The sequence below is a fragment of the Colias eurytheme genome, chromosome 11 (assembly GCF_061535395.1).
Source record: "Colias eurytheme isolate Ceu_HAF_F1 chromosome 11, ilColEury1 Martin Lab GWU primary, whole genome shotgun sequence".
In the NCBI taxonomy this organism is placed as follows: Eukaryota; Metazoa; Arthropoda; class Insecta; order Lepidoptera; family Pieridae; genus Colias; species Colias eurytheme.
The window spans coordinates 10,561,274-10,586,576 of record NC_142990.1 but is presented as its reverse complement, the minus strand read 5'-3'; the positions used below and the strand labels follow the sequence as shown (position 1 = coordinate 10,586,576).

The 25,303-nt window shown below is 34.3% G+C and overlaps 1 protein-coding gene across 1 annotated transcript in view; it reads left to right on the top strand.

Annotated features, from left to right (window-relative positions):
- The first annotated feature begins 265 nt into the window (after positions 1–265).
- LOC149904852 (cardioacceleratory peptide receptor-like) overlaps positions 266–25,303 on the top strand; it is a 64,428-nt gene continuing 39,390 nt past the window's right edge. Inside the window, exon 1 of the mRNA XM_090107583.1 lies at positions 266–377. The gene's annotated coding sequence lies outside the window, so the exon portion shown is untranslated. The remainder of the gene's footprint in view (positions 378–25,303) is intronic.

Here is a 25,303-nt window from a genome sequence, read left to right as displayed (position 1 = left end):
TCATAGACAAATCAATTGTTCTTTTGTTAATTTTTTGGGGCTAACATATTTTATCGACTCCAGTTAACCGGAATCATCGAACCCCGAACCAAACAGCAAGGTCCAAAAGCTCTACATTGTTACAACATTGCCTCTTAAATCTTAATTGACTACATATTAATAGGTATCATACAGCATATAATACACAATTATACAAGCAATATAATTATACAATAAATAATCGAAGTTATCGCAGGGTTTTGGCGCGTATTCTCGTAGTGGCTTCGCTGGACGACGCACGCCTGTGCTTTCGGAAGCTCCAACTTTGACGAGTGTTGTGTAGTGTGTATAACTGTTAACTGTTCAGTGATTTAGTGTTGAGAGAATTTATTTTGAGGGTGAATATTAGTTTTTAATTCAAAACAATTTATTAGATTATAAGGTTTTTGTTATTAATTTTTATGACAATCTGTGTGACGATTTTTGGTTAATTTTAAGTGATTTAAATTGGTTTGGTGCACGCTAATTAAAAAACTTAATTAATATTTAGTTACATAGATTACATCGAGTAATGAGTACTTATATCATTTAAAATAGTAGAGTAGAAAGAAAATACTAAAGCTTTAAAGTTAAAATCTCAGTGCCATGAACTTAAATTATCTAACTTCGAAAATTATTATTGTTTTACATTTTAACTATTGTGCGTTAAAAATCTCAGTGCCATGAACTTAAATTAACTTCAAAAATTATTATTGTTTTACATTAACTATTGTGCGAAATTTTTAGATCGTTCAACATACAAAGAGTACTTTTTATGAATTTTTTTTTCTTTTAAAACCTTTATAAAATACTAAAGCTGAATAGTTATCTAATAAATTAAAGCAATTTTCGTGGAAAATCCAGCTACAAATAAAATGTCATAAAAGCACTTCAACATATAGGTTATATAAATTATGCCTTCTTATAATAATAATCATATCTATTTTTTTTAATTCTAAATTTTAATTGTGAATTTAATTTAACAAAAACTTAAAATACGGGCTTAAACTAGTTATAAAATTTTATGAACAATACATTAATAATTAATGTTCTACTATGTATTTATATCTAATATAAGTGTTTCTCAAAAAAAATATCAATTCTCATTATATTTTTTGTAATAATATCTTACAAATTTATTTAAATGCTTACAAGTAATATCAAATTGCAATTAATAAAAAATCTGTAAAACCAAACTAATTAGCTCCTCTACTGTTAGCTAGAGAAACAATTATTTACATTTTACATTACTTATACAAGTGGACAAATAATTGAAATATATTATTCATCGCGCAATCGAAAAAAGCCACTCCGAATAATTACATTCTTATTGGATTTAGTTGAAAATTAGATAGTATTTATGTCTGGTTCCTTGTAACAATTATTACTAGAACAGGTAATTGTATAAAAAGTATCTGTGCTGAGAAATTTTACAAATAAATTTTTGATAACGAGTTATATATAGCACCTAAGATTCCGTCCGCGGCTTCGTCCGCGTTTTCAAAGAAAACCTGCACAGTTGCCGTTCATATGGGATTTAGCCTATGTCTTGTTCTGGATCTTCAGCTACCTACATACCGAGTTTCATTGAAATTGGTTGAGAAATATTTGCATGAAAGAGTAACAAACATCCATCCATCCTCGCAAACTTTCGCATTTATAATATTCATCATCATCATCATCATTACCAGCCTTTGTTGGTCCACTGCTGGACGAAGGCCTCTTCCAATGCACGCCACTGAGCCCGGTCAACGGCCCTCTGCCGCCAATTGTGGCCAGCAACCCTGCGGAAGTCGTCACTCCACCGTGTAGCAGGGCGTCCTACGCTACGTTTGCCGAGCCGCGGTCTCCACTCTAAGACATGTGTGCCCCAGCGGTTGTCCGTTCTGCGGCACATATGACCGGCCCACTGCCACTTCAGCTTGCTAATTCGTTGAGCTATGTCGGTGACTTTCGTTCTCTGGCGAATAACTTCGTTCCGGACTTGGTCCCTTAGAGAAATACCAAGCATAGCTCTCTCCATAGCTCGCTGAGCGACTTTAAGCTGGTGGACCAGTCGTACTGTCAGTGTCCACGTCTCGGCTCCGTAGGTCATAACTGGTAGGACGCACTGATTAAATACTTTCGTCTTAAGGCATTGTGGAAGTGACGACGCAAAGACTCGACGAAGTTTCCCAAATGCTGCCCAACCCAGCTGTATCCTCCTGTTGATCTCTCTCTCGAAATTGTTTTTGCCTAATTGGAGCGTTTGCCCTAGGTAGACATACTCTTGAACTATCTCGAGAGAGATTCCGTTGATGTTAATCGGCTCCGGTAAAACATGATGGTTGATCATTATCTTTGTTTTATCTGCGTTCATGCGGAGTCCGATGCGTGAGGAAGATTCAACTAGGTCGTTCAACATTTGTTTTAGTTCTTGCAGCGATTTAGCCATTATGACAATGTCATCAGCGAATCTCAAGTGTGAGATGTACTTGCCGTTTATGTTGATGCCTCGCCCTCTCCAATCCAGTGTCCGAAACATATCCTCTAACGCGTTGGTGAACAATTTCGGTGAGATTACGTCACCTTGTCTCACGCCTCGCCGTAGATGGATACGTTTCGTACGCTGGTTCTGGATTTGGACGGACATGGTTGCGGCATCATACAATGACCTCAGCACTTCGATATATCGCCAGTCAACCTGGCAACGCTGCAAGGACTCCAGAACAGACCAGGTCTCGATGCAGTCGAAAGCCTTCTCATAGTCCACAAAAGCAATGCACAGGGGCTGATTGTACTCTTCTGTTTTCTGTACAATCTGCCGCACTGTGTGGATGTGGTCTATGGTGCTGTATCCACTGCGAAACCCGGCCTGTTCAGGGGGTTGAAACTCATCGAGTCTCCGTTGAAGACGGTTCGTAACAACCCTGGAAAACAACTTGTAGATATGGCTTAAAAGCGATATGGGCCGGTAATTCTTTAAGAGGGTTTTATCGCCTTTCTTAAAGAAGAGTACTACGTTGCTTTCGCTCCACGCCCTCGGGGTACTCCCAGTGAAAAGGACAGAGTTAAATATTTCCTTAAGCTCATTTAGGATAGGAGCTCCACCTGCCTTTAGAAGCTCCGTCGTAATTCCATCCTCTCCTGAGGCTTTCCCATTTTTAAGTTGCTTTAGGGCCAATTCCATTTCGTCTAGGCTGACTTCTGGCAGCTCGTCAGTATAATGCCGGGTTAAAGTGGCTCTCGGGTCTTTATTACTTGGAACGGGGTGTGGTGCCTGTGATGTGTATAGGCAGCTATAGAAGTGCTCAACCTCCGACAGAATCTCCGACTCCGACGTTAAGACGCTCCCCGTGGATGATCTCAGCTTTGTCAGATGGGACCTTTCGAGTTTTTGCGCAAACACTTTTGATCCACGATTTTGCTCGATTGCCTTTTCGATTTCAAGAGCATTATGGGATCTAAGGTCGCGGCGAACCATCCTACTTATCTTCTTATTTAATGCCCTTTGTTCTGACAAAGCTGGTGGTGGGTTTTCACGTCGTTTATTCATCAGAGCCAGAGTCTCCCCCGAAAGCTTACACTTTTTGCCAGTGGGTTTCTTCTTAAAGAGTCTTCCGCCTTCGTCCTTTAAGATGTTTACCACTTGGTTAAGTCTCTGATCAATATCATCGGTGGTTTCCAAAGCAGCGAATCGATTGCTCAGTTTTAATTGAAATTTTTCAGGTTCCGCAACAGTTTCTAGCATACTTGGCCGGAGAGTTGACTTCATCATTCGTTTCCGTTCAAGCTTGCAATTGATATTTAGAGTGCCTCTAAGATATCGGTGGTCACTACCCGTTTTAAATCTTGTAATCACTGAGACATCTCTAAATATACGCTTTTTGTCCGTAATGATGAAATCAATCTCATTTTGGGTCTTACCGTCAGGGCTTTGCCAGGTCCATTTCCTCTGTGACCTTTTCTTGAAGAACGAGTTCATCAAGAAAAGTCTCTCTTTTTCGAGGAAATTAACCAGCATTTGGCCCCTATGGTTTCTGCTTCCAAAACCGTGCGGTCCTATAGCTGACTCACTGCACATTTGTACTCCCACTTTAGCGTTGAAGTCCCCCATCACAACGTTGAAATGTGCCTTTTTGGTATTGTGTAAAGCTTTGGATATGTCGTCATATAATGTTTCAACTTCTTCGTCAGAATGGGTCGATGTCGGTGCGTAGACCTGTACCACCTTCAGGTTATACCTATTGGTGAGCTTCACTATTAGGTACGCAACTCTAGGAGAAACACTTGAGACTTCAACAACGTTGCGACAGAGGACTTTATTAATCAGGAAACCCACACCTCCTTCAGAAAGACGTTCTCCTTCTCTGAAGTACATAACGTGCCCCGATTCAAGGGTTATGGTGTCTTCTCCCTCTCTTCGAACTTCACATAACCCTAGAATATGCCATTTTATCTTCCCTAGCTCTTCTTCTAGCTGTGTTAGATGTTCGTCGAGCCGTAGCGTGCGTCCGTTGTACGTTGCGAGGGTCAGTTGGGTTTGGCGGCCTACCGTAACCCGGGGATTATAATATTATTAGTAGGATTTGAATTCTATTAAATCTATCTAATTCTAATAAAAAATAATTATCTGTTCTTTTACTGATCTGTATTTTTGTAAGTAAAGGAAAATCCCGCTAGGAAGTTGCTGAAATTAGCGCGTATAAACTGAAGTTTATGTGTTCTTGGATTTATTCAATACCCTATCGATTGATTGATGCTAACATTTGGAGCGTTTGTTATTATAAACCAGTTTTATAATATATCTAGTTAGCTATTAAAAATACTAAGTTGATTTGTTAATGTTTAAAGAACACAGAAAGCTCTATTTGGATTAAGCTCTAATTTTAATATGATCTAAAAAAATACAATTTAAACATAATGATTCTTCGTTCCTCATCCTTGTTTATGATAACATAATTACTTACCACTAGTTATTCTTATCCAAAAATAGTCAATTACTCACCATTACGATGTGAATGACGGACAAACTTAAAAACATACACGACGCATCTACTGAGTTACAATAATATTATATTAATTATACATATTATGTCATGTATGGCCATCCATTATTATACATCATATCAGTTGATAATAAAAGAAACCTGTGTTGAATCTGTTCATCTATTTTTTGAAGTGAAACTTCTTTATCGGGGTTGGAAAAAAATTTAGTGTAACATTTTTTCGTTACGCGTGACATTTTTCCGTTACGCGCCATCTTTTTCTTATCCCTACCCCGCGTGATGTAAATTATTTTTTGAAAAATAAGGTCATAAAGAAGTTTCACTTCTTACTTGTGTACACTATTATAGTACACGCATACATTTTTGAAGTGAAACTTCTTTATCGGGGTTGGAAACAAATTTAGTGTAACATTTTTTCGTTACGCGCCATCTTTTTCTTATCCCTACCACGCGTGATTCGACGTATTTCTTTAAAGTAAGGTCATAAAGAAGTTTCACTTCTTACGTGTGTACACTAGTACACGCACACATTTTTTTAAATAAAATTGACACGTAATTAAGATGACTACGAAAGCGTATGAGAGATACACACATACTTTTAAATTTATAATATTAAATTGAATTTGATTCAGAGGGGTTGAGAAAAGTTTATTTTCATAAAATGAAAACTGTAAATAAATTCTATAAATTTTATCTGATTCAAAAAAGTAATTACAAAGTTTCTTGCTGCCTTTTTCTATAGAATTTGTTTACGGAATAAATGGTACATAATTTTCGTAATGACATCTTTGGGTATTTAAAAACTTTTTTTTTAGTTGACATTCCATGAAATATGAAATCCAGATGATGAAATTTTCATGTTTATCAAATTTCATTTATCTGCTGAACCACGTTTGCCTTCATGATGGCTCTATGTATTCTTCCCTATGTATTCTTAAATCTTCAAAATTACGCAACGGACTTTGATGCTGTTTTATAAAAGATAGAGTGATTTAAGATAGATAAGAAGGTTTATGTGTATAATTTGCATGGCAAATGGCATGGCAAAACCGCTGGCGGTAGTTCTATTAATAAGGAAACATTTAGATTTTCATAAAAATCTGTATATAAGTACCTTAAAAACGGTTATATTCTACGGTCAGTTAACATATTATAAGTATAATGTAACTTATAGTTTGATAGTTTAATTTAAACTTTGAATCACATGCTTTGAGTATATTCAAGAAACAGTGAACATACCTAACACAAAGTTTCATAATTTAAAAATAATCTCGGAAAAGACGAAAGAATATTTATATACCTACATAGAACCATTGTCGATCATCCGTAATGTAGCTTCAATCACCGAAAAAGAAAACAAAGTATAAAATGAAATATGACTTCGTTAAGTCCCTGTATCAACAGCATGTCCGACGGAAATATAAATAAATTATAGACGGAAAAGGTCACGGAATCGGTTTGATACGTAGTCTAGGAGATTATGGTAAAAATATGTAGGATGTGTGTATGGGATTTATGATGGCAATGGAGTTCTTTGTAGTATATTTGTAGGGTAATATACTGCCCCTGACTGGTTTGAACGTGCATAGCTTGCAGAATTTCAAATAGGGGTTTTGTTTTTTGTTTTTACTTATTCAACACAGAAAAAAAACAATTCTTTTTCTGCTTTCGAAAGCAAGTTTAAAATTATTAAGAAATGATAATAAATATCAAGTACTTCATGAAATTTTTATAGTACCTACGTAAATACGCAGTTCGGCGAAACGCTTTCTCAATAAGGCGAAAAATATTAAATTTTTATATTCCAAAAGATTTCAATAACATTAATAATACTAGATTTAATATTTGACGAAAATCACCGCAGAAAATATAAAACTATTCCACGCTCTCAGACTAGGTATCTGGCTTGATTCGATATATTCCGATGTGAAGTAAGTCGGAAAATTACATATATTATTAATGTTTTTTCATGGCCATTTATATATCCGGGACTGCCCTTGACAGTGCGCCCTTGTGCCATCCTTGGCTTTAATGAGTTAAATGAGGTAGAAAGTTCTGGAAAAGTTTGTTAATGGAAACGATAATAATGCTCTATTTATTCGCTTTTTTATTTTATGATTGTTGAAATGAGTTCAACTACGCGAGACGTCGTAAAGAATAGATTTTAGGTTCATAGAGCAAAATTTTAACAAAAAGTAGCTACTATGTATACATGTATTATGTATATTAGCTCTTAAACAAAAATGCTTTAACAATCGAACTAAAACATGTGATTTGGGAAATTATATACCTATTAATCATACGATAAAGATCAGTTATTTCCGTTTAACGACATAAAGCATTATATGACTAATGCCTGTGTCTAATGCACAAAGCTATTAGGAAACGATCCAGCAAATGGAGTAGGTTGAAAATATGATATAGCCATAGTTTTTAAACTTCCTTTTTTACTAACTCAAGAGGTTAACCCTAAACGATACTTACGCCGGCTTTCACTGAAAATCGGATCATTGAGTCGACGTAATGGGACAAATTGAAACCATTCTGTTTCTGACAGGAATCGATGACTCAAACTGCTGTAATTTTGTTTATCATCCAGTTAATAAGGCCTTTAAGCCAAGAATGCTGAGATTAAGAGCCCTGATGTTTGTAAATGAATGAAAATTAATTAACCAAGGAACCTCAAACAAAAGATCTGTGTAAGGTTGCCTTTTTGCAGACGATTTTATAATTGGTAAAATATAAGGGTACAGTTTTTGCCTTAAAAGGGATTAAATTATAATTTGGTTTTGTTTCAAAGTCTATTAACGCTTCTTTAACTTGTTTTGTTTTAGCCTTTGAATTTACAATTTTGGATCCATATAAAATTGACTGACATGTGACATTAACATCACAGAATATTCTGAACCACTTTTTCAGAATGAAATGTTGTCAAAATTCTGACAACTACCTACATATTTAACACAAATTTCTTAAATTATTAAAATTATAAGGTTGAATTCAAATTAATCTCGTAGAACAAACAAACTAAATAACTATAACTACAATCGAAAAGGTTTCTTATTAGTCAAATATTTTTCGCTGAAAACAGTCTATTTGTCCCGATTCTGTCGCTCATATAATACTGAGTCTAGCATCTTATCTAAGCATAAAGAAAACAAAAGTTCTATAACACTTTTGTCAAGGAAAATAAAACTCTTATTTCCCATTCCTAGATATAATCGTATGCAAAGTTTTTCTAGACCATGTGACGTCATTGGAAAAGTCAGAAGCGACAAACAGTTGCTGTATTTTGTAATATGTTTGTTAGTTTGTACCTTGATTAAATTGAATGAAATTAAGAAATAATACGTTTTTAGATAATGGTTGAACTGAAAACTACTATTTTTTCACAGACAATTTCAGTAAACTTAGTTAACTAAAAGCTTTGCAATAGTGTTGAAGAATGGAATCCAAATTAAGATACATAACACCTACCTATATGTTTATTTTACAGCAAAAATGTATGAATATAAATTTTTCAGTAGGACATATATTACTAAAGACGCAATTATGCGTCTAAAATTAATTCATTCAAAAATAAGTTTTTATATCGGTCACGACGACGACCCATGAGCTTGAAACCTAAAATTTAATTTTAGCATAAAATACTAGCGCAGTTTGGTCATTTCTATAAATTAACTATAATTTTTACACGGATACAAATATATAATTTTTTTTACATCCGTTAAATACTAATGTTCCTACATAATCTTATTCAAATACACAACCTTATAATATTATAAAATATAATATAAAATATATAAAATTGTATTTTCGCCTTTAAAACTTTCCACTATAAAGTTGACAATAAGAGAATGTTAAATCTCATACAATTACTTACTTTGATTGGACATAAAAGCAGGCAAGCGTAATTACACACAGTTAGCAGTGGTTTATATACTATCGGCTAATTAACTTGTGAATTACGGTAATACATAGTGGAGTAATTTTCATTAGATTTGACCTTGAACTTACTTTCTATTTATTGCGGTTAAATGATATTTTTAAGTAAAAATAAAAATGTGAATTTTTTTACGCGCATAACTTCGATTTGACACGACAGCTTTGTTTTTTGCTGTTTATTTTGTCCGAAATAAGCTGTCTTATAGACGAAAAAATAAAAAAAAAATTGGTTGTCTGTAAAGTCGGTTTACTGACGATAATTGAACGTGACAACGGCCTATTGTGCTTCTTTGTCGCTCGTTCCGCGCTCTCGCTTGCACTTCAAGCCTACACGGAACGCCTCAGAGCGAGGTAACGCCGTATGAGTCATGTTTTTTCGTGCGTGCAGCCAGCTATCGAATTATAAAACGTTGTCACGTACAAAATTAAAAAATAATTCAACCAGATTTTCTTGTTAATTACCTACCACCTATCTACTTATGAAGTTTTCTCTTTTGCGCTCATTTGCTGACCGAATCTATGAAATTTCCAACTTTGGTACTACATAATACAATAATTAAAAGAAATGTAACAATGAAAACATTAAAATTAATGTCGCAATTTAGGTTTCAAGTGGATTTCTTTGAACATATTATGAAGTTAGTAAGAGCTGGATGTAATTAATTTGCCTAATTAATTGGACTAACTTTACATGCTTTTAAAATTTTCCTAAAAGCAAAATTGAAACATACCTAGGATAAGTTGTTCATTAAATTAAATTTGGTACTACAAGTAGATACTTCTAACAAGAATAACCTTATTTTCTTATTTTACAAAAGTGGAAGTTTGTGAGGATGGTTGGCTAATAATATATGTATGTTTGGTCCTCTTTCACGGGAAAACAACTAACCGATTTTGGAAACTGGACTTAAAACTGGACAGTGATGTAGCTTATGTAACTGAGTAACACATCTATACAGCTAAAATGTTATAAAGCTAAAGAGTTTGTTTGTTTGTTTAAACGCACTAATCTCGAAACTACTAGTCCGATTTGAAAAATTCTTTCAGTGTTAGATAGTACATTTATCGAGGAAGGCTATAGGCTATATAATATCATCACGCTAAGACCAACAGGAGCGGAGCACTGCGGATAAAACCGTAGAGCACAGCTAGTAAGATATATAGAACCCGCGTGCAAAAGCTAGTACAGCTTTTGCACGCGGGTTTGTCCCAGCATGCCTCATCTCACGAAATAGATAAATAATATTTATCTAATATTCGCAGGGCCATTTATCAATGAAACGCACGGATGGAGTGCAATACAATTATTTATAGATAACTGTTATCGTGGAATTCTATTGAATCTATTTATAGTTCATGTCAGCAAAAGTGCAATTTTATATGAGGAAACAATATGAATAAATGTAACAAAAATCGTGAAAATCAATCTCTTGACTGGAAATATTTTGCGAAAATCTATTATGAAACTTCCAACATTACAGGAATGCTTTACCAACGTCTAAATAAATTAAGTTATATTTTTTTATTCATAGCATTTTAATATTATGTAGGTATTAGAATATAATACAGAGAAAAAATGTCTGAGACGGTATTTTGGAACGTGCCTAGCGGCAACGCAACATAGGGTTTAAATCCCGCATAACGATCTAATTATTTTCTAAAGTAAAATTGGTATGAGAAATATATTTTAATACAAATAAAAGTGGATCAAAATTTAAAGGTAATTATTCAAAATATATACTCAACATACTACAAACTCAATCATTTATAATTTATTCAATTATACTTCTTCTAGAAGCACTTTTGAATCATCATTTTTAACACTTACCACCGATTCGGAAAGCAGGATCTATGGAGAAGAAACGGCAAGAAACTCCATAGTTTTAAAATCATGTCAATATTATGATTTAATTTTACGTAATATATACCTATATCTATGTCGGAGAATTTAAATAACTCTCCATAATTAATTATAATTAGGTAGATATGTGAAATAATATTAAATAATGACTCAGTGCGCACACCTTGCGCGGTCGATGGTAGTACCGAGACTATATCATCGAGCTACTGACTCAAGGAATATAAACCATAGCATGGCCCGTAAGCCCATACATTTCATATCGATTCAATATCGACATTATGTTGTACACAATAGAGTACATTATAATAGGAAGGTATAGCCACATAACAACTACTCTGTTATGATTCTCTCACACGGCCATTCTGACAACGAGCGCGTTCTCGCGCGAACAATTCGACAAGTAATTTTGCGAGATTACTTCTGCGTCGCAATTCATTTGTTGTATTCAAACTCTTTTCCCTTCGCGGTTTGTAACTTTCACGCCGACTCTCAAATCATTACTCATCATCGTCACCATCGGTGATATCAACAACTGCTACTGTCGCCTAAAGGCGAAGCTTTGAATGTATTGTGTGTGTGTATTATATTGTAAGTGTAGAGCTCTGAACAAATACTGGAACTACATGCAGCGCGGAGCTTGCCATGTATTGGTGTGTGTGTGTGTATTATATTGTAAGTGTAGAGCTCTGAATAAATACTGGAACTACATGCAGCGCGGAGCCTGACATGTACTGTAGTCACATGAAGCGCAATGCTTCGCACAAAATCTGGAACTACATACAGCGCGGAGCCTCATATGTACTGTGACTACAAGGAGCTTAAAGCTACCCACAACAACTGGAACTACACGAAGCGCGCAGCTTCCAATGTACTGTGATCACAAGGAGCGCAATGCTACCCATAACATCTGGAACTACATGCAGCGCGGAGCCTGCCATGTACTGTGATCACAAGGAGCGCAAGCGCTACCCACAACTACACGAAGCGCGGAGCTTCCAATGTACAATATGACATACACGCCTTGCTATGTCAAACACAGAGCTATTATTGAGCTATTAAATTGTGGTGTGCATGTGTGTTATGAAACTTTTGTGTAATACTTAGATTAACTATACGGAACTATGTAACAACCGAAGGAATAAATAGGTAAAAATAATAAAATAAAACAAAAATAAAATTATACGGAGTATGTATTTATTTATTAATAATACTTTATTGTACAAAACAATGTAAGAAAATCTAGTACAGACTTATAAGGTAAAAATATTTTACACAATATGCGGCCTTATTGCTCACACACAGCAATCTCTGCCAGGCAACCTGGAAGTTACTGGAAGTAAGGAGTAACTTGTGGACTACATTTTTTTTTTTCATTCATTGACTCACTTTCCAACTGCGGCCTCCAGTTTGAGACTCGATTCGATACCTCTCGTTATCGCAAATTTTAGATTATTTTGCATGGACTGGAGAACTTCTCTCCTAACTCAGTAATAAACATCGTATAACACGCCATCAATTCGTCATCCAGTGACACTATTTACAGGAATACACAAAACCACCTTGCACCTATAACTTGATGTATATTAGGTATAATAACAACACTTTACAATTGGGGCAGAGTAACAACTCATAATTAATTTACGAAGACTGAACCAAGTCTAAAGTTCTAAAGTCGCACCGACTTCCATATCATTTGCCACTACCGACGATATTACATTGTCACAGTCTACCTTCAGACGATTCAATAATCATAAATGACTATCAAAACAAGTAAAATAACATTGATGTTACAATCGGATTTTCTTTCTTACTAACACAAAATCATCAACATTAAATAGAATGCGTTTTTTTTTTTTCAATACGAGCCTTATAGACGTGCAATTGCTCGTCCATCCTGACTTTTGTGTTATTTCTAATTTCAAATAGGTCAACTACTAAAGTGTTGACACTCGTACTAAAACATTATTACACGGTGGACTTGCAGCCTATAGACAATTGCAATGGGCTGTCTCCTGTGCTGTGCGTTTCTTTCATACAATACAATTCAAAGTAAGTTGAATTTTGCCAATAATTGTAGAATGCCAATATCTACGTTCATGATTTTCAGCGATAATGAAACAATGAACTTAAGAACAGACATAAACCTTTTAAAATAACCCGTTAGCGCAACTCATCCCGCTTGTAATTTTGTAAAACTCAAAAGAACACTGCCAACACAAGTCTATGAGTTCGCTACCTGCAAATGACGTAGCTTGGTCGGCTACTATTCCTTTCAGCGCCTTAAATAAGACAACAAAAACACAACGCTAAACATGCTCTTTTTTTGTGAAGACACATTTCTAACAGGAGCTAGGTGACAATATTTAACAGTAAATGCGTCAACAATTACCAATGCGCATTTCTTAAACTCGTAAGTGCCATTCGTATCGAGTGTAATGTATGAAGTGGCTCTGACACATTTTCTATCGGATGTTAAGTCGACTGTCCAGCTCTAGAGGGCCTTTTATTAACTTTGCGATGTTAAAACGTTCAATGTACGTTCTAACGAAATTACACTAAATTTTTGCAGGATTTCCAAACTTAAATGTTTCAAATAATCATGAAATGATTGTATCAATAAATGAATGGTAACACTTCATTTGCACCTAACAAAACAAGAAGTTTATATAGCAGGCATTTTTTTTATCGTATGTGACAACCTTAAACTTAAATCAATAATGTCATTTCATCGCACATGTCGCGAATCTTTACTATTTTTGCCCGAATTGAACATTATGTGGAGACAACTAGTTTCTACTAATAAAATCTACATGCGGTATTCTTGCACCCTTGCGTAGGTACCAACATCGAAATCAAAAGCTTGTATGTAAGCTCATCATCTATGAACACGAGGAGAAAATCTTTTTCTTATGACATGATGCTTTGAGGCTATTTTTGTCTGTTAAAATGTCAACGCTTAATAATTGATTATGCTTGAGGTCTTCTTAAACCTTTTAACTCTATTCAATAACTATGATAACAACTTTCTGTGTCAGTGATTCTTTGATTATAATATTCGATTTTTAAGTTGATCATTACTTTCTTGTAGGAAAATTGAACCATAATAATCTATTGAACAGGAATCTGTGTGTACTTCAACAACGAGATTTGTCCGAAAATCGTTAATAAAGAAGCAGACGTCATTATTTTTGTTTTGTTAATTTCTCCGCAGGTGGGTGTCCGTATGCGAAGTGCACCAATCCTACTTTACGTCTTTTTTATTTATTTCATACAATAGGGGCTAAGACTTAAGAAAAGCTAGGAGTAATCTCTCTACAATACCTCACGAATAAATATCTCTTATTTATCTGATGAAGCTACCGTTCGATGTTATGAAACCTTGTTGTGAATACCTATTCAATGTTGCAACAGCAACTTGCATTTATTCCAATGAAATGAAAACTCTGATCAAGTGAGACTTTCAATACTCTTCTTAAACAAAAGAATGTAACCTCTTATAATTTTGAAAACTCGAGAACATCGTTGAATATAAAAAGTAGCTATGAAGTCACATAATTTATCTAGTCCTTGGTTAACAACAAGGGCATTACAAAGCCTTATAAACGTTGAAAGCTCTATAGATTGTGCTAGTGTTGTATTCACAAGTCTTATTTCCATTTCACAAAATTCGTGCTTTACTTTCAATGATGGGTCACACAGGATGAACATAATTAAAATCATTGGAATCCGCGTCTATAAATTCAATATTATTGTCCGCAAAAACAAATATTTTTTATTTTAAATTCACGAATAATTTGACTCCCATTGTTATTCATAATCAAACTACGTCCGGCTCTAGTAAAAACATCTCAACCTGTTACTTCATCCCCGAAAGTACTCGAAAGTCTACAACAACCAAAGCTCATAATATTTACATCATTAACAGTTATAGGTAATGTTGTACGGGCGAATGAATAGGTTTATACAGTGCCAATTCTTGTTACGCGAGTGTATACAAACTCTAGAGGCCTGGTCATGTTATCCGCGGCTATCCTTTTACAAAAGAAAAAAAAAACAATCGGACCCGCTGTCAATAAGGCACTTGAACTTAACGCCGGCAACATCTGTGACTGTAAGCAGGGTATCGTGCTGTAAACACACATTAACAGGGTATTGTTTCTTAAAGAGCGTGCCGCCCGTTGCTTAGAAAAACAAACCTCTTCTATGTGACCAAATTTATGACTATAAGTGCGTTGTTGTACTATTTCTTAAATATTCAACGGACCTTTGTTATTCTTATTGATTAAACTAACTGATTTTGTTTCATAGGCGAGATTTACCGTCACGTTTGTAATGACATGTGAACACACAGTTATAGCAAACAATAATTTGCAACATGCAACGCTTTAATTGATTTGTGCCAAAATGTCTATCAAGACCCACAAAATCAATCGGCGTGTATCATAATAAATCAGATCATACCTGGTCATCTGCAATACCTTCTACCACGAATTTACTATATTCGCGTAGTTCCAGCCCCTTCGCAGCCGGTCGGTTAGCACCAACTTTGTAGTGGACTACTCGATGTATGTTGAATCTTTATCACTTTTTTTTTTACCATACCATTTCATCGAAAAGGTATTTCCTCTCGCATCTTAGCTTCTTTCCAAGTTAAGAATAATGTCCTCAAAGGTAGATAAAGGCTGGCTTCGTAGTCGGTACAGGAATCCGATGATAGTTTATTTCGTTACACCATTGTGCCGCCGTAAACTCGCTATCATTCGGGTCGTACATCGGTATGTAAACATCATTATAGTTTACCTTCCTTAATTATGCGTTAGACCCGGAAACAAAATGTTTCGTTTCGGGAAAGTGTATCTGCCATTTCTTTTAACAGGGATGCGCAAGACATGATGCTTTAATCCCACACACAACACATGATGTTGTTGTTGTGTTAACATTCTCACGATTTACTGGTGGAAACTTCGGTTCTTCTCGAACCTCATTAACACTATCTATTTCTTCTTGAACTTCACTAACACTATCACTCGTTTCACTCACTTGCAGATTTGCACCGTTTGACATAGTCTTATTCTTATTGGAATCGGGGGTAATAAGTGCCGATCCCACCGCTGCTGTCGGAGAATTTAAATAACTCTCCATAATTAATTATAATTAGGTAGATATGTGAAATAATATTAAATAATGACTCAGTGCGCACACCTTGCGCGGTCGATGGTAGTACCGAGACTATATCATCGAGCTACTGACTCAAGGAATATAAACCATAGCATGGCCCGTAAGCCCATACATTTCATATCGATTCAATATCGACATTATGTTGTACACAATAGAGTACATTATAATAGGAAGGTATAGCCACATAACAACTACTCTGTTATGATTCTCTCACATCTACATAATATATACCAAAATAACTTTTACGCATTCATTTACCTACTAAATAACTTTCACAGTTCAACCGCGAATAATTTTCAAACTAATATCTAGATACCTATCTACCAAAAACTGATACCAAACTATAAATCAAGCAATATTTCTGCTACATCAAACTGTTTGTTCCATCAAGCTCTGTCACAACAAACATTGCTATTATGTGAATATATTTGCCCTCAGCCAACGCAGCACTATGTGACTTCAGATCAGATTGCTACTGTTTATCTGTTCAATATTTATGCTTTCTCCTGTTTCTGTTAATTTATGAATCATCATACAAATTGCACTTTTCTTAATCTGATATTAGCATAATCCGTTGAATTCATATGTGAATCTTAATCCAGTAAAAAGGATCAACTCGAGCTCAAAGGTTTATTCTTTCCTCCTTGTTTAAAATGTTGGAAGAATTATCAATGAGGAGGTAACATCTGTTTGGAATGCAGAAAATGGTCAAGAATGATACTTGCTCTTTTCAAGGCACCAATACTATAAAATGCTTACCTTATATTTTATGTAATGAATTAATTATGAAAGGTTTACGCTTTGAAATCTCTACTATAGAATTTACCTTAGAAAATAGATTATAAAAAGTTGTATAGAGTAGACTATCGCTTAAATTTTACCTTTGATATTTTTACAAAGCTTAAATTTAAAATATTTCGTGAAAACTATGCACAAGAATGTAAGAAATCTTTTTAATAAAACACCAACGACGAAAACTTCCATAATGTGGTCGGCATTAGCAGCCCACGTCTAAGTTATGAAGGCGACAAATTGAATTTTTTTGTTCACCATAAAGTCCCTTTTGTTTGATTATTTTAACAAATACGTGGTTAATGAGTTAGTGCCCAGATTTTTCATGCATTTGAACAAATATTTTATTTTTATGTAACTCTTTGACCAGCTTCATGTTCATATTGCTACTTGATCTGCCCAATCTGTCTGTAAGCGGCACAGACAAAATATTAATCAGTACTAACTGAAACAATTTCAACATAACAAGGTACAAAATATGATATACTTAAATATGTAAAAATAAGCTCTATAAATATAGAATTTAAATCAGGGATTCAGGATCGGAAATCATTTGAGAATAATTAATTTTCTACTTAAAAAACAATGTAAACAATATTATTGACTCCACTCATGGCTTTACGAATTTTCATTACTCATCGCACAAGGTAAATTAAAAAATAAACAGTGATTAAGAAATTACCTGATTAACCCGTTACATACCTTTTGGAAACTTTGTTATGTTACAGCTGACCAATAATTTATTATGGTCGAGAAATATGTGCTTGAGTCACACCTTCCATCTTCCTCATCTCTTCTCTATATAGGTATACTAGCGGTCCGCCCCGGCTTCGCCCGTGGTACCTACATGTTTAAACTATCCTATCTCTCAAGTTGGATCGAACTGCACATGGTGTGCGAATTTTATTATAATCGGTTAAGTGGTTTAGGAGTCCATTGAGGACAAACATTGTGACACGAGATTTATATATATTAAGATAAATTCTCGTGTCACAATATTAGTTACCATACTCCTTCAAAACGGCTGGACCGATTCTCATCCAATTTTGTGCGCATATCGGATAGGTCTGAGAATAAGAAAACATCTATTTTTCACCCCGTTAAATGATAAGAGTAAGGCAGAACAACCTTTGCTAGGTCAGCTAGTAAGTTCTAATAAAATCCATACTAATATTATAAATGCGAAAGTAACTCTGTCTGTCTGTCTGTTACTCAATCACGCCTAAACTACTGATCCAATTTGCATGAAATTTGGTATGGAGATATTTTGATACCCGAGAAAGGACATAGGCTACTTTTTATCCCGGGAAAATTACGCAATCCTGGAAATCCCACGGGATTGGGAACTATGCGGGTTTTTCTTTGACTGCGCGGGCGAAGCCGCGGGCGGAAATCTAGTAATAAATATATCAACATTTCCTTTCACAATAACACACGATGACAAGATAGTACAAAATTAACTAAATAACAGTATCTCATACGTAAAATTAATTGCGTCGAGACAATTATTATTCTATTCGTGTTCAAGATCTCGCATTTCGTACGTTATGTATTGGTAATTTGAAACAAGGAAGTGTTAATTATTATGAAATATACGTTCACTTAGAGTTGTGGCTTTTGTTTCGTCTCTTGTGAATATGGTTTTGATAAATGTATGAAATAGTTATAAATAGATTGAGAACTATTTTTTGGAAAAAAGATTTATGTCAGTGTGTAGGTATTCCAATCTATTATTAGATTGTCTTTTACGTATACTAAAACGTACTACTTATAATTAACTAAATGTGCCGCGCGGTTTCACCCGCATTACTCCACACCCGTTGGTCTTAGCGTGATGAGATTTAGCCTTCCTCGATAAATGGGCTATCAACACCGAAAGAATTTTTCAAATCGGACCAGTAGTTCCTAAGATTAGCGCGTTCAAACAAACAAACAAACAAACTCTTCAGCTTTATAGTATTAGTATAGATTTTGCTGTAAAAAATATAGTATACATTTTAAATCTTAATTAATTTAAAATTTCCCAAATTACAAGAAAAGAAGCAAAGGTAATCATATCAATTAAACACTCAGCATTACAAGTTGTTTGAACACCCCAAAATAAATACGAAAAGTAGCGAAATTCTATTTCAAATAACATTTAAAAGTGAATTTATTTCGTAATTGACCTTGAAGCTCCCGTAAATTGCCCCAAGCTGTTTATCTCCGAAGAAATTTCGAGTTAATGTTTAACTTAATTCCTTAAGGTGAGAAAAAGTTACTGCCTCATAACAATTTACGTTTAGTTAACAATTTTGCAAGCTTTTAAATTACTTTTCTAGTTCAAGATGTTGTAAATGATTTATTGATATTAAAAAGTATGCCAGTGATTTATAAGTGGTTGAGTCAGAAACTCATATAAAAATCTGCATATTAATTTAATTTTTCTTGAAAGAACTAAGTAGTACATATATTTTAACCAATGAAACGGTTTATTTTTTGTTTGACATCATTTCAATGAGACGCCACTATATTATTTTATCTACGATACACATGGTGAGGTTTTTTATTAGAACCCTTTATTTCTTTATGTATTTAGCAGAGTGGGCAAACGAGTTTACAAGTCCCCTGAAGGCAAGAGAATATTACCGCGCAATACAAAGATAAGCATCTACCAAAGCTTCTGTACAATTGTTGCCAAAATTATGATTTAAACTCAAAGCATCCATGAGCAAAATATTTAATCTCTTTATATTTCACTGAAGCGCAACAAAACCTTTCTAAACCATTGAGATAATATTACTACGTATGGAGGAGACACCACGAACAAAATCTGTGCGCCATTTTTTTGCTCTAAGTTTTAAAAATTATTATCTAGTTAGGTACTTAACGATGAAAGTTATTCCTTTGCACTTTTCCGTATTATTTGTATTATTTGTGCAATATCGTAACACACACGAAGGCATGTTTGATGCGTTTCACTTTAAAACCATTAAAAAATACCGCTCAACATACGTCACATGACGTATGTTGAGTGGAACATAAGTGATGTAGGCGGTGTCGTCTCCATATTAATATTATCTCAATGTTCTAAACTATACAATTCAGACAACAAACTTTAGAAGCACTATTTTCCAGTATAACAAATCAAATTATGAGAACGATAGAACCGGCACAAACCAGATCCCGCCTACGGAAAGCAGTAATTCCTTGCTATTGTAATCCCGTTGGGATGAGATACTTCCAAGTCCTTCCTTAACGCTCAGCCACAGTGGCTTACACAAATTTGCACTCTACATTATAACTTTAAACTTGCCTCATTATCATGCGATAATGTTCCCGTTAGTGGATTGAGTTTATGATCCAAACTTTTGGATACCTTTAGTTTGCTTTGTGATTTTATGCTAATTTCCAGATAAGTATAGCAGAGAACTTATAAAATTGCTTAATGAAAAATATAAAATACGAAAAAGATTTATTAAGTACAGAAATCCTTTGGATGAGCTTTCTTTTTTGCTACTGAAAAAGCGTTGTGCATCATTAATTGAATCTTGTTATAAGAACTATATAAAGCACATTGAGGATTCCTTATCAAAAAATCCAAAATTATTTTGGACACATATGAAAAACAAGCGCCAGAATAAAAGTACCTATCCTTCTTCAATGTATCTAGGTGACAGGCAGGCCTCTAATGGTTCTGACATCTCCAATCTCTTTGCATCCTTTTTCGCATCTGTCTATAAATCGCCTTCTACCACTTCGTTACACTATCATGATTCCAATTTACAATGTTCTTCATTAGTCAATATTCTAGCTGAATTGTCTTTTTCGGAAAGTGACGTACGTATTGGCCTAAAAAAGTTAGACCGTAATAAAGGAGCCGGGTCCGATGGTTTACCTTCTTTATTTGCAGTTGAATGTCATGTCGCCCTTTCCTTACCCCTCTCAATTATATTCAATAAATCAATAGCTTCTGGTATCTTTCCTAGTGCATGGAAAGAGTCTAGGGTTGTTCCCATTCCCAAATGTGGTAACTCAACATCTGTGACGGACTATAGGCCAGTTTCTATACTACCTGTCTTTGGCAAATTGTTCGAGATTTTGATAAGACCAAAAATAACGTGGCACATAAAACAATTGATTTCACACCAACAGTTTGGTTTCCACAAAGCTCGATCCACAACAACGAACCTCACCTCGTTTGCGACCTTTTTGACGGATTCAGTAGACGCTAATATCCCAGTTGACACCATATATACTGATATAAGCAAAGCTTTTGATACCGTAGACCACAAGGCTCTAATTCACAAACTTTCTTCTTTTGGTATCACAGGAAACTTGCTGAATTGGTTTTCCTCGTACTTAAACGGTCGGATTTCGAGGGTGGTTGTTGGCGGATATTCGTCTCAACCTTTTTCAAACCTATCAGGCGTTCCCCAGGGATCGGTTTTGGGCCCAATCCTGTTTAATATTTTTATAAACGATGTCGTACCACTTTTTAAATACAGTAAATGTTTTCTATACGCTGATGACCTCAAACTCGCAAAACAAATAAATAATAAAGACGATGCTCTTTATTTACAAGCTGACTTAAATTGCTTGGTGGACTGGTGTTTGACAAACGGTTTAGCTCTGAACACAGATAAGTGTAAGTATATACGTTTTTCGCGAAGTACATTCAGTAACACACAGACATACACTATAAATAATAAGATATTGGAAGAAGTAACCACTATTAAAGATCTCGGAGTTGTTTTTGATAATAAAATTAAATTTAACACCCATATCGACTCTGTTGCAAATAAAGCCTTTCAAATGCTAGGCTTTGTAATTAGAAACACAAAAGAATTCAGGAAACCACAAACTAAGATCAAACTTTTTTCGGCTCTAGTTCGACCCGGTCTTGAATATTGCTCTCAAGTCTGGTCACCGCACTACGAGGTACATATTAAGCGTCTAGAGAAAATCCAAAAACGTTTCCTGTGGCACCTAACGTATCAATGCAATAAAGCAAAATTGTTACCGACGTATGAAAATCAATTAAAACACTTTAATCTCCATCGTTTATCGGACAGGAGACAGTTATTGGACATGAGCTTTTTGTACAAATTAGTTAATGGTTTGTTGGACTGCCCGTTTCTTATTGAGAGAATAAATATTAACGCACCTTCGAGGTTGCCCCGTGTAGATAAATACGCCCCTTTTTCGACCAAAATATCTAAAACCAACCTGGGTCAGAATGCCACAATAAATAGGCTCTTAAAACAGTATAACAAATTGTCAAAAGATCGTGCAATAGACATAGACATATTCTCAGACAGTCTTCCAAAATTTAAAAATAATGTTGTTGCTTCATTTGTCTCATGATTAACATCATTGTCCCGGTCAAGTTTTGTGTGTTTACTATTATATAAATTTTAAATGTTTATTCAATTTAGATTTATAAGTTAATTATTTACATTTTTTTGTTTTCTCATAGTTCTCAACATAAAAAAATATTTAAATGTAAGATACTAACTATCACTGTTTTCTTTTAAACTTATTTTTTTCAAATTAATCGTTGTAGTTATTGTCATAATATGTAACCGTAAACCGTTTTATTTCGCATGTGGTGTTAGCCTTTAAGTAGTTATTACATTTATGTAAGTTATTTTGTAATCTTTTTTTTGTATGCTTGTACTGATGTAATAACTGTTGGCTGACCTTAAATAAATAAATAAATAAATAAATAAGGTTTAGGCTGATTTATTATTCGAAAATGTTTTTATTGGGAAAGTCAAAAAGGTTAACTGAAAACTATTTATAAATTTATAAAGAATAGAAAAAATTCGATCACGAGGCGGGACTCGAAAACTATTTTCCAACCTAATTTATCCCGATTTTTATGCAGAATCGGATACAAGCTACTATTTCATTGTAAACGAATGATTTTCGATTTTTTTCTCGACATTTAAAAGCTTATCATAATATATTTTCACACCGACTTGAGATGATGATGGTTAGATGAAAAGAAATGAAAAGCGTTCATAGATGTTCTGTTAAACTTTGTTTTGGGAACCCATGAAATATTAAACACCCACACTGGAATCTTATATTTGGTATGTTTTAATAAGCAACATCTACCTTTTCAGAGTACAAGTTCAACCGTAATGCAAAAAGAAGGCTCCTAATTATATTTCAAGCGAAAAGTTTATATTTCCACTTTCTTGATTGCGTAATTTGAAAAGAAGCGTTTATTTGCCATTTTTGGACCCTTCTTAAGGGACATGGTGTTTGTCACTGATTAATTACATGAATCGGATTTTATTGTAAAAGCTTAAGAATTTTAGACAGGGATGTGGGTCAAGCTAAATTCTCGTGTCATGGTATTGGCCCGGAAATGTGTCGGATGTTTATTTTAACTAATGAGAAATTAGAAATTGTATGTAAGGAGCAAATCAGAAGAGAATATAGCTTGCAGAAGTATTTTTGAAGTAAAAATGTTCGTGAAGGCGCGTTGAGAGTAAAATTTCAAGGTTCAGTCATGGCAATACCGCCACGTCATGGAGTAAGGCAACGATTTTGGTATCTTGGAATCTTGATAAAGAAGTTTCATTTCTGACACGTGTTCTCGGCACAAACAGTCTTTTTTGTTTTGTATTTCTTTTTCTGTGTGTCTGCCTTTTTACAGACTAGAGATAACACTTAATATTTCGCACGAATTTCCCAAATTGGATTACAGTTAGTCCTCCGAATCACTTTACCACATTAAGAATACCGAGGCACAAGGAACTTAATTCCTTGAAATGAGATTTTGTTTCCCTTGACCTTGTAGACACTGGGTTTACGATACATTTAATTTGTTATATTACGCACTAGGTACTTCTTCAGACATTGCCTGAAAACGTTGACTTATTGTGATCCTTTGAAGAGTCTTTGCCTTTGTAGTTATTAAGAAAAGTTTATTAAGTAAACCTAATTGAGAAAATAACAAGAATGGATTAAAATGCCATCTATTTATATCTTAAGATTCATAATTAAAATTATAAATAACTTAACCTTCTGTTCATCGTTTCCTCGAGAATTTATTTTTAGAAAATCGAAACCCTGAAAATCCAATTACACTTTCTTCCTAAATAATTATCCAAAATAATAAAAATAATTTTGTTGTAGTTCTTTTAAATATTTTATAAGAGTTATTTTACAAGTTGTTAATTTTTTGTTAAAAAAATACTGACATTTATTAAAAAAGTAGGAGCCAAAAGAAAAGCAATTGTAACCCACCTGTTAACACAGGGTCTCGCAAATTTGATCGACTGAATTAAGTACTTTGTATATCGGCTCCCGAATCGCTGTCAGATTGATTGATTATTCAATTTTAATTTCAGCGAAATTGAACCTTAAATCCAATGTAGAAAGGATACAAATGATAAAACAACAGATACCATCTGCTCATGGCTATTGACGAATTTGAATATTTTATACAGCGGCATATTGATGAGAACATCTGAAAGAGGAATTTTTTTGTTACATTAGATTGTTTTGTTTTGACAGTCCTAAAATAATGGTGGCTATATTTTGCAGAATATCTTTAGACACAAAATTAAAAAATAAAAAGGTTAAAACTAGTCTAAGTTATGAGGTTGTACCTAATTCTTAAATTGCTTAATTTCATCTACCATAAAACAATTCCTATAAAGTGAAATCAAATTAATAAATCTTTAGTTTGCACCACTGAGACAAGTACAAAAACTCCATTGCAAAACGAACGAAAGTATTGTTTTAATAAATTTTTACGGCGCCAAATGTCATTCCTTCGGGTTAGTTGCCTGTGTAAATTGTACGAACAAAATAATAAACTCACCTAAGAAAAATATTATCGAGCAAAACCATTCCATTATGAGCGTTCGTATCCACATTCAGTTTTATGTTGGTTTTATGTCAGAATCCATCCTTTGCGATGTGAAGAATTTTCTCATGTTAACTATTTAGCATAAATATTTACGGGCATAGTTTTGGAAATCTTTTCTCTCTGCTTGTTATTATAGGCAATATTCTTGGGTACAATGTGGCAAATATTATTATTTCTGGAATTCAGTTGCTGAATTGAAATATACCTTTAAATCAATACTACCCTCGGTCTTATCTCTTGGTATATATGGTTATCTGTAAAGTAAATATTTAACTGGCCTGCTCGCTTCGGAGTCTCCAATGTATTTGTTGGATTCAGGAGCCCTATAAGATAAATTTTCTAAGATTTTTACTTCATAGTCAGAAGTTCTGAGCCCCTTTTTCCGAATGCCATATCCATGACTACAGAAATATGAAATTGCTAGAATTTTCTAGGAACACATTTGAGAGCAGTGGTCTTAAGACGTAATATTTTGATAAGACGGGTGTAGAAGATAGTATTAGATAATACAGAGTATGTAAATGCCCTAGACGTAAACAGGGCGATGACACAGCTTTATGTGTTATGTGGAGAGGAAAAAACTTGATCATAAGTTAAGAGTTGTTTTTATTAAGAACTTGAGCTGAATATTTTTGTTTCCTTACTCGTTAT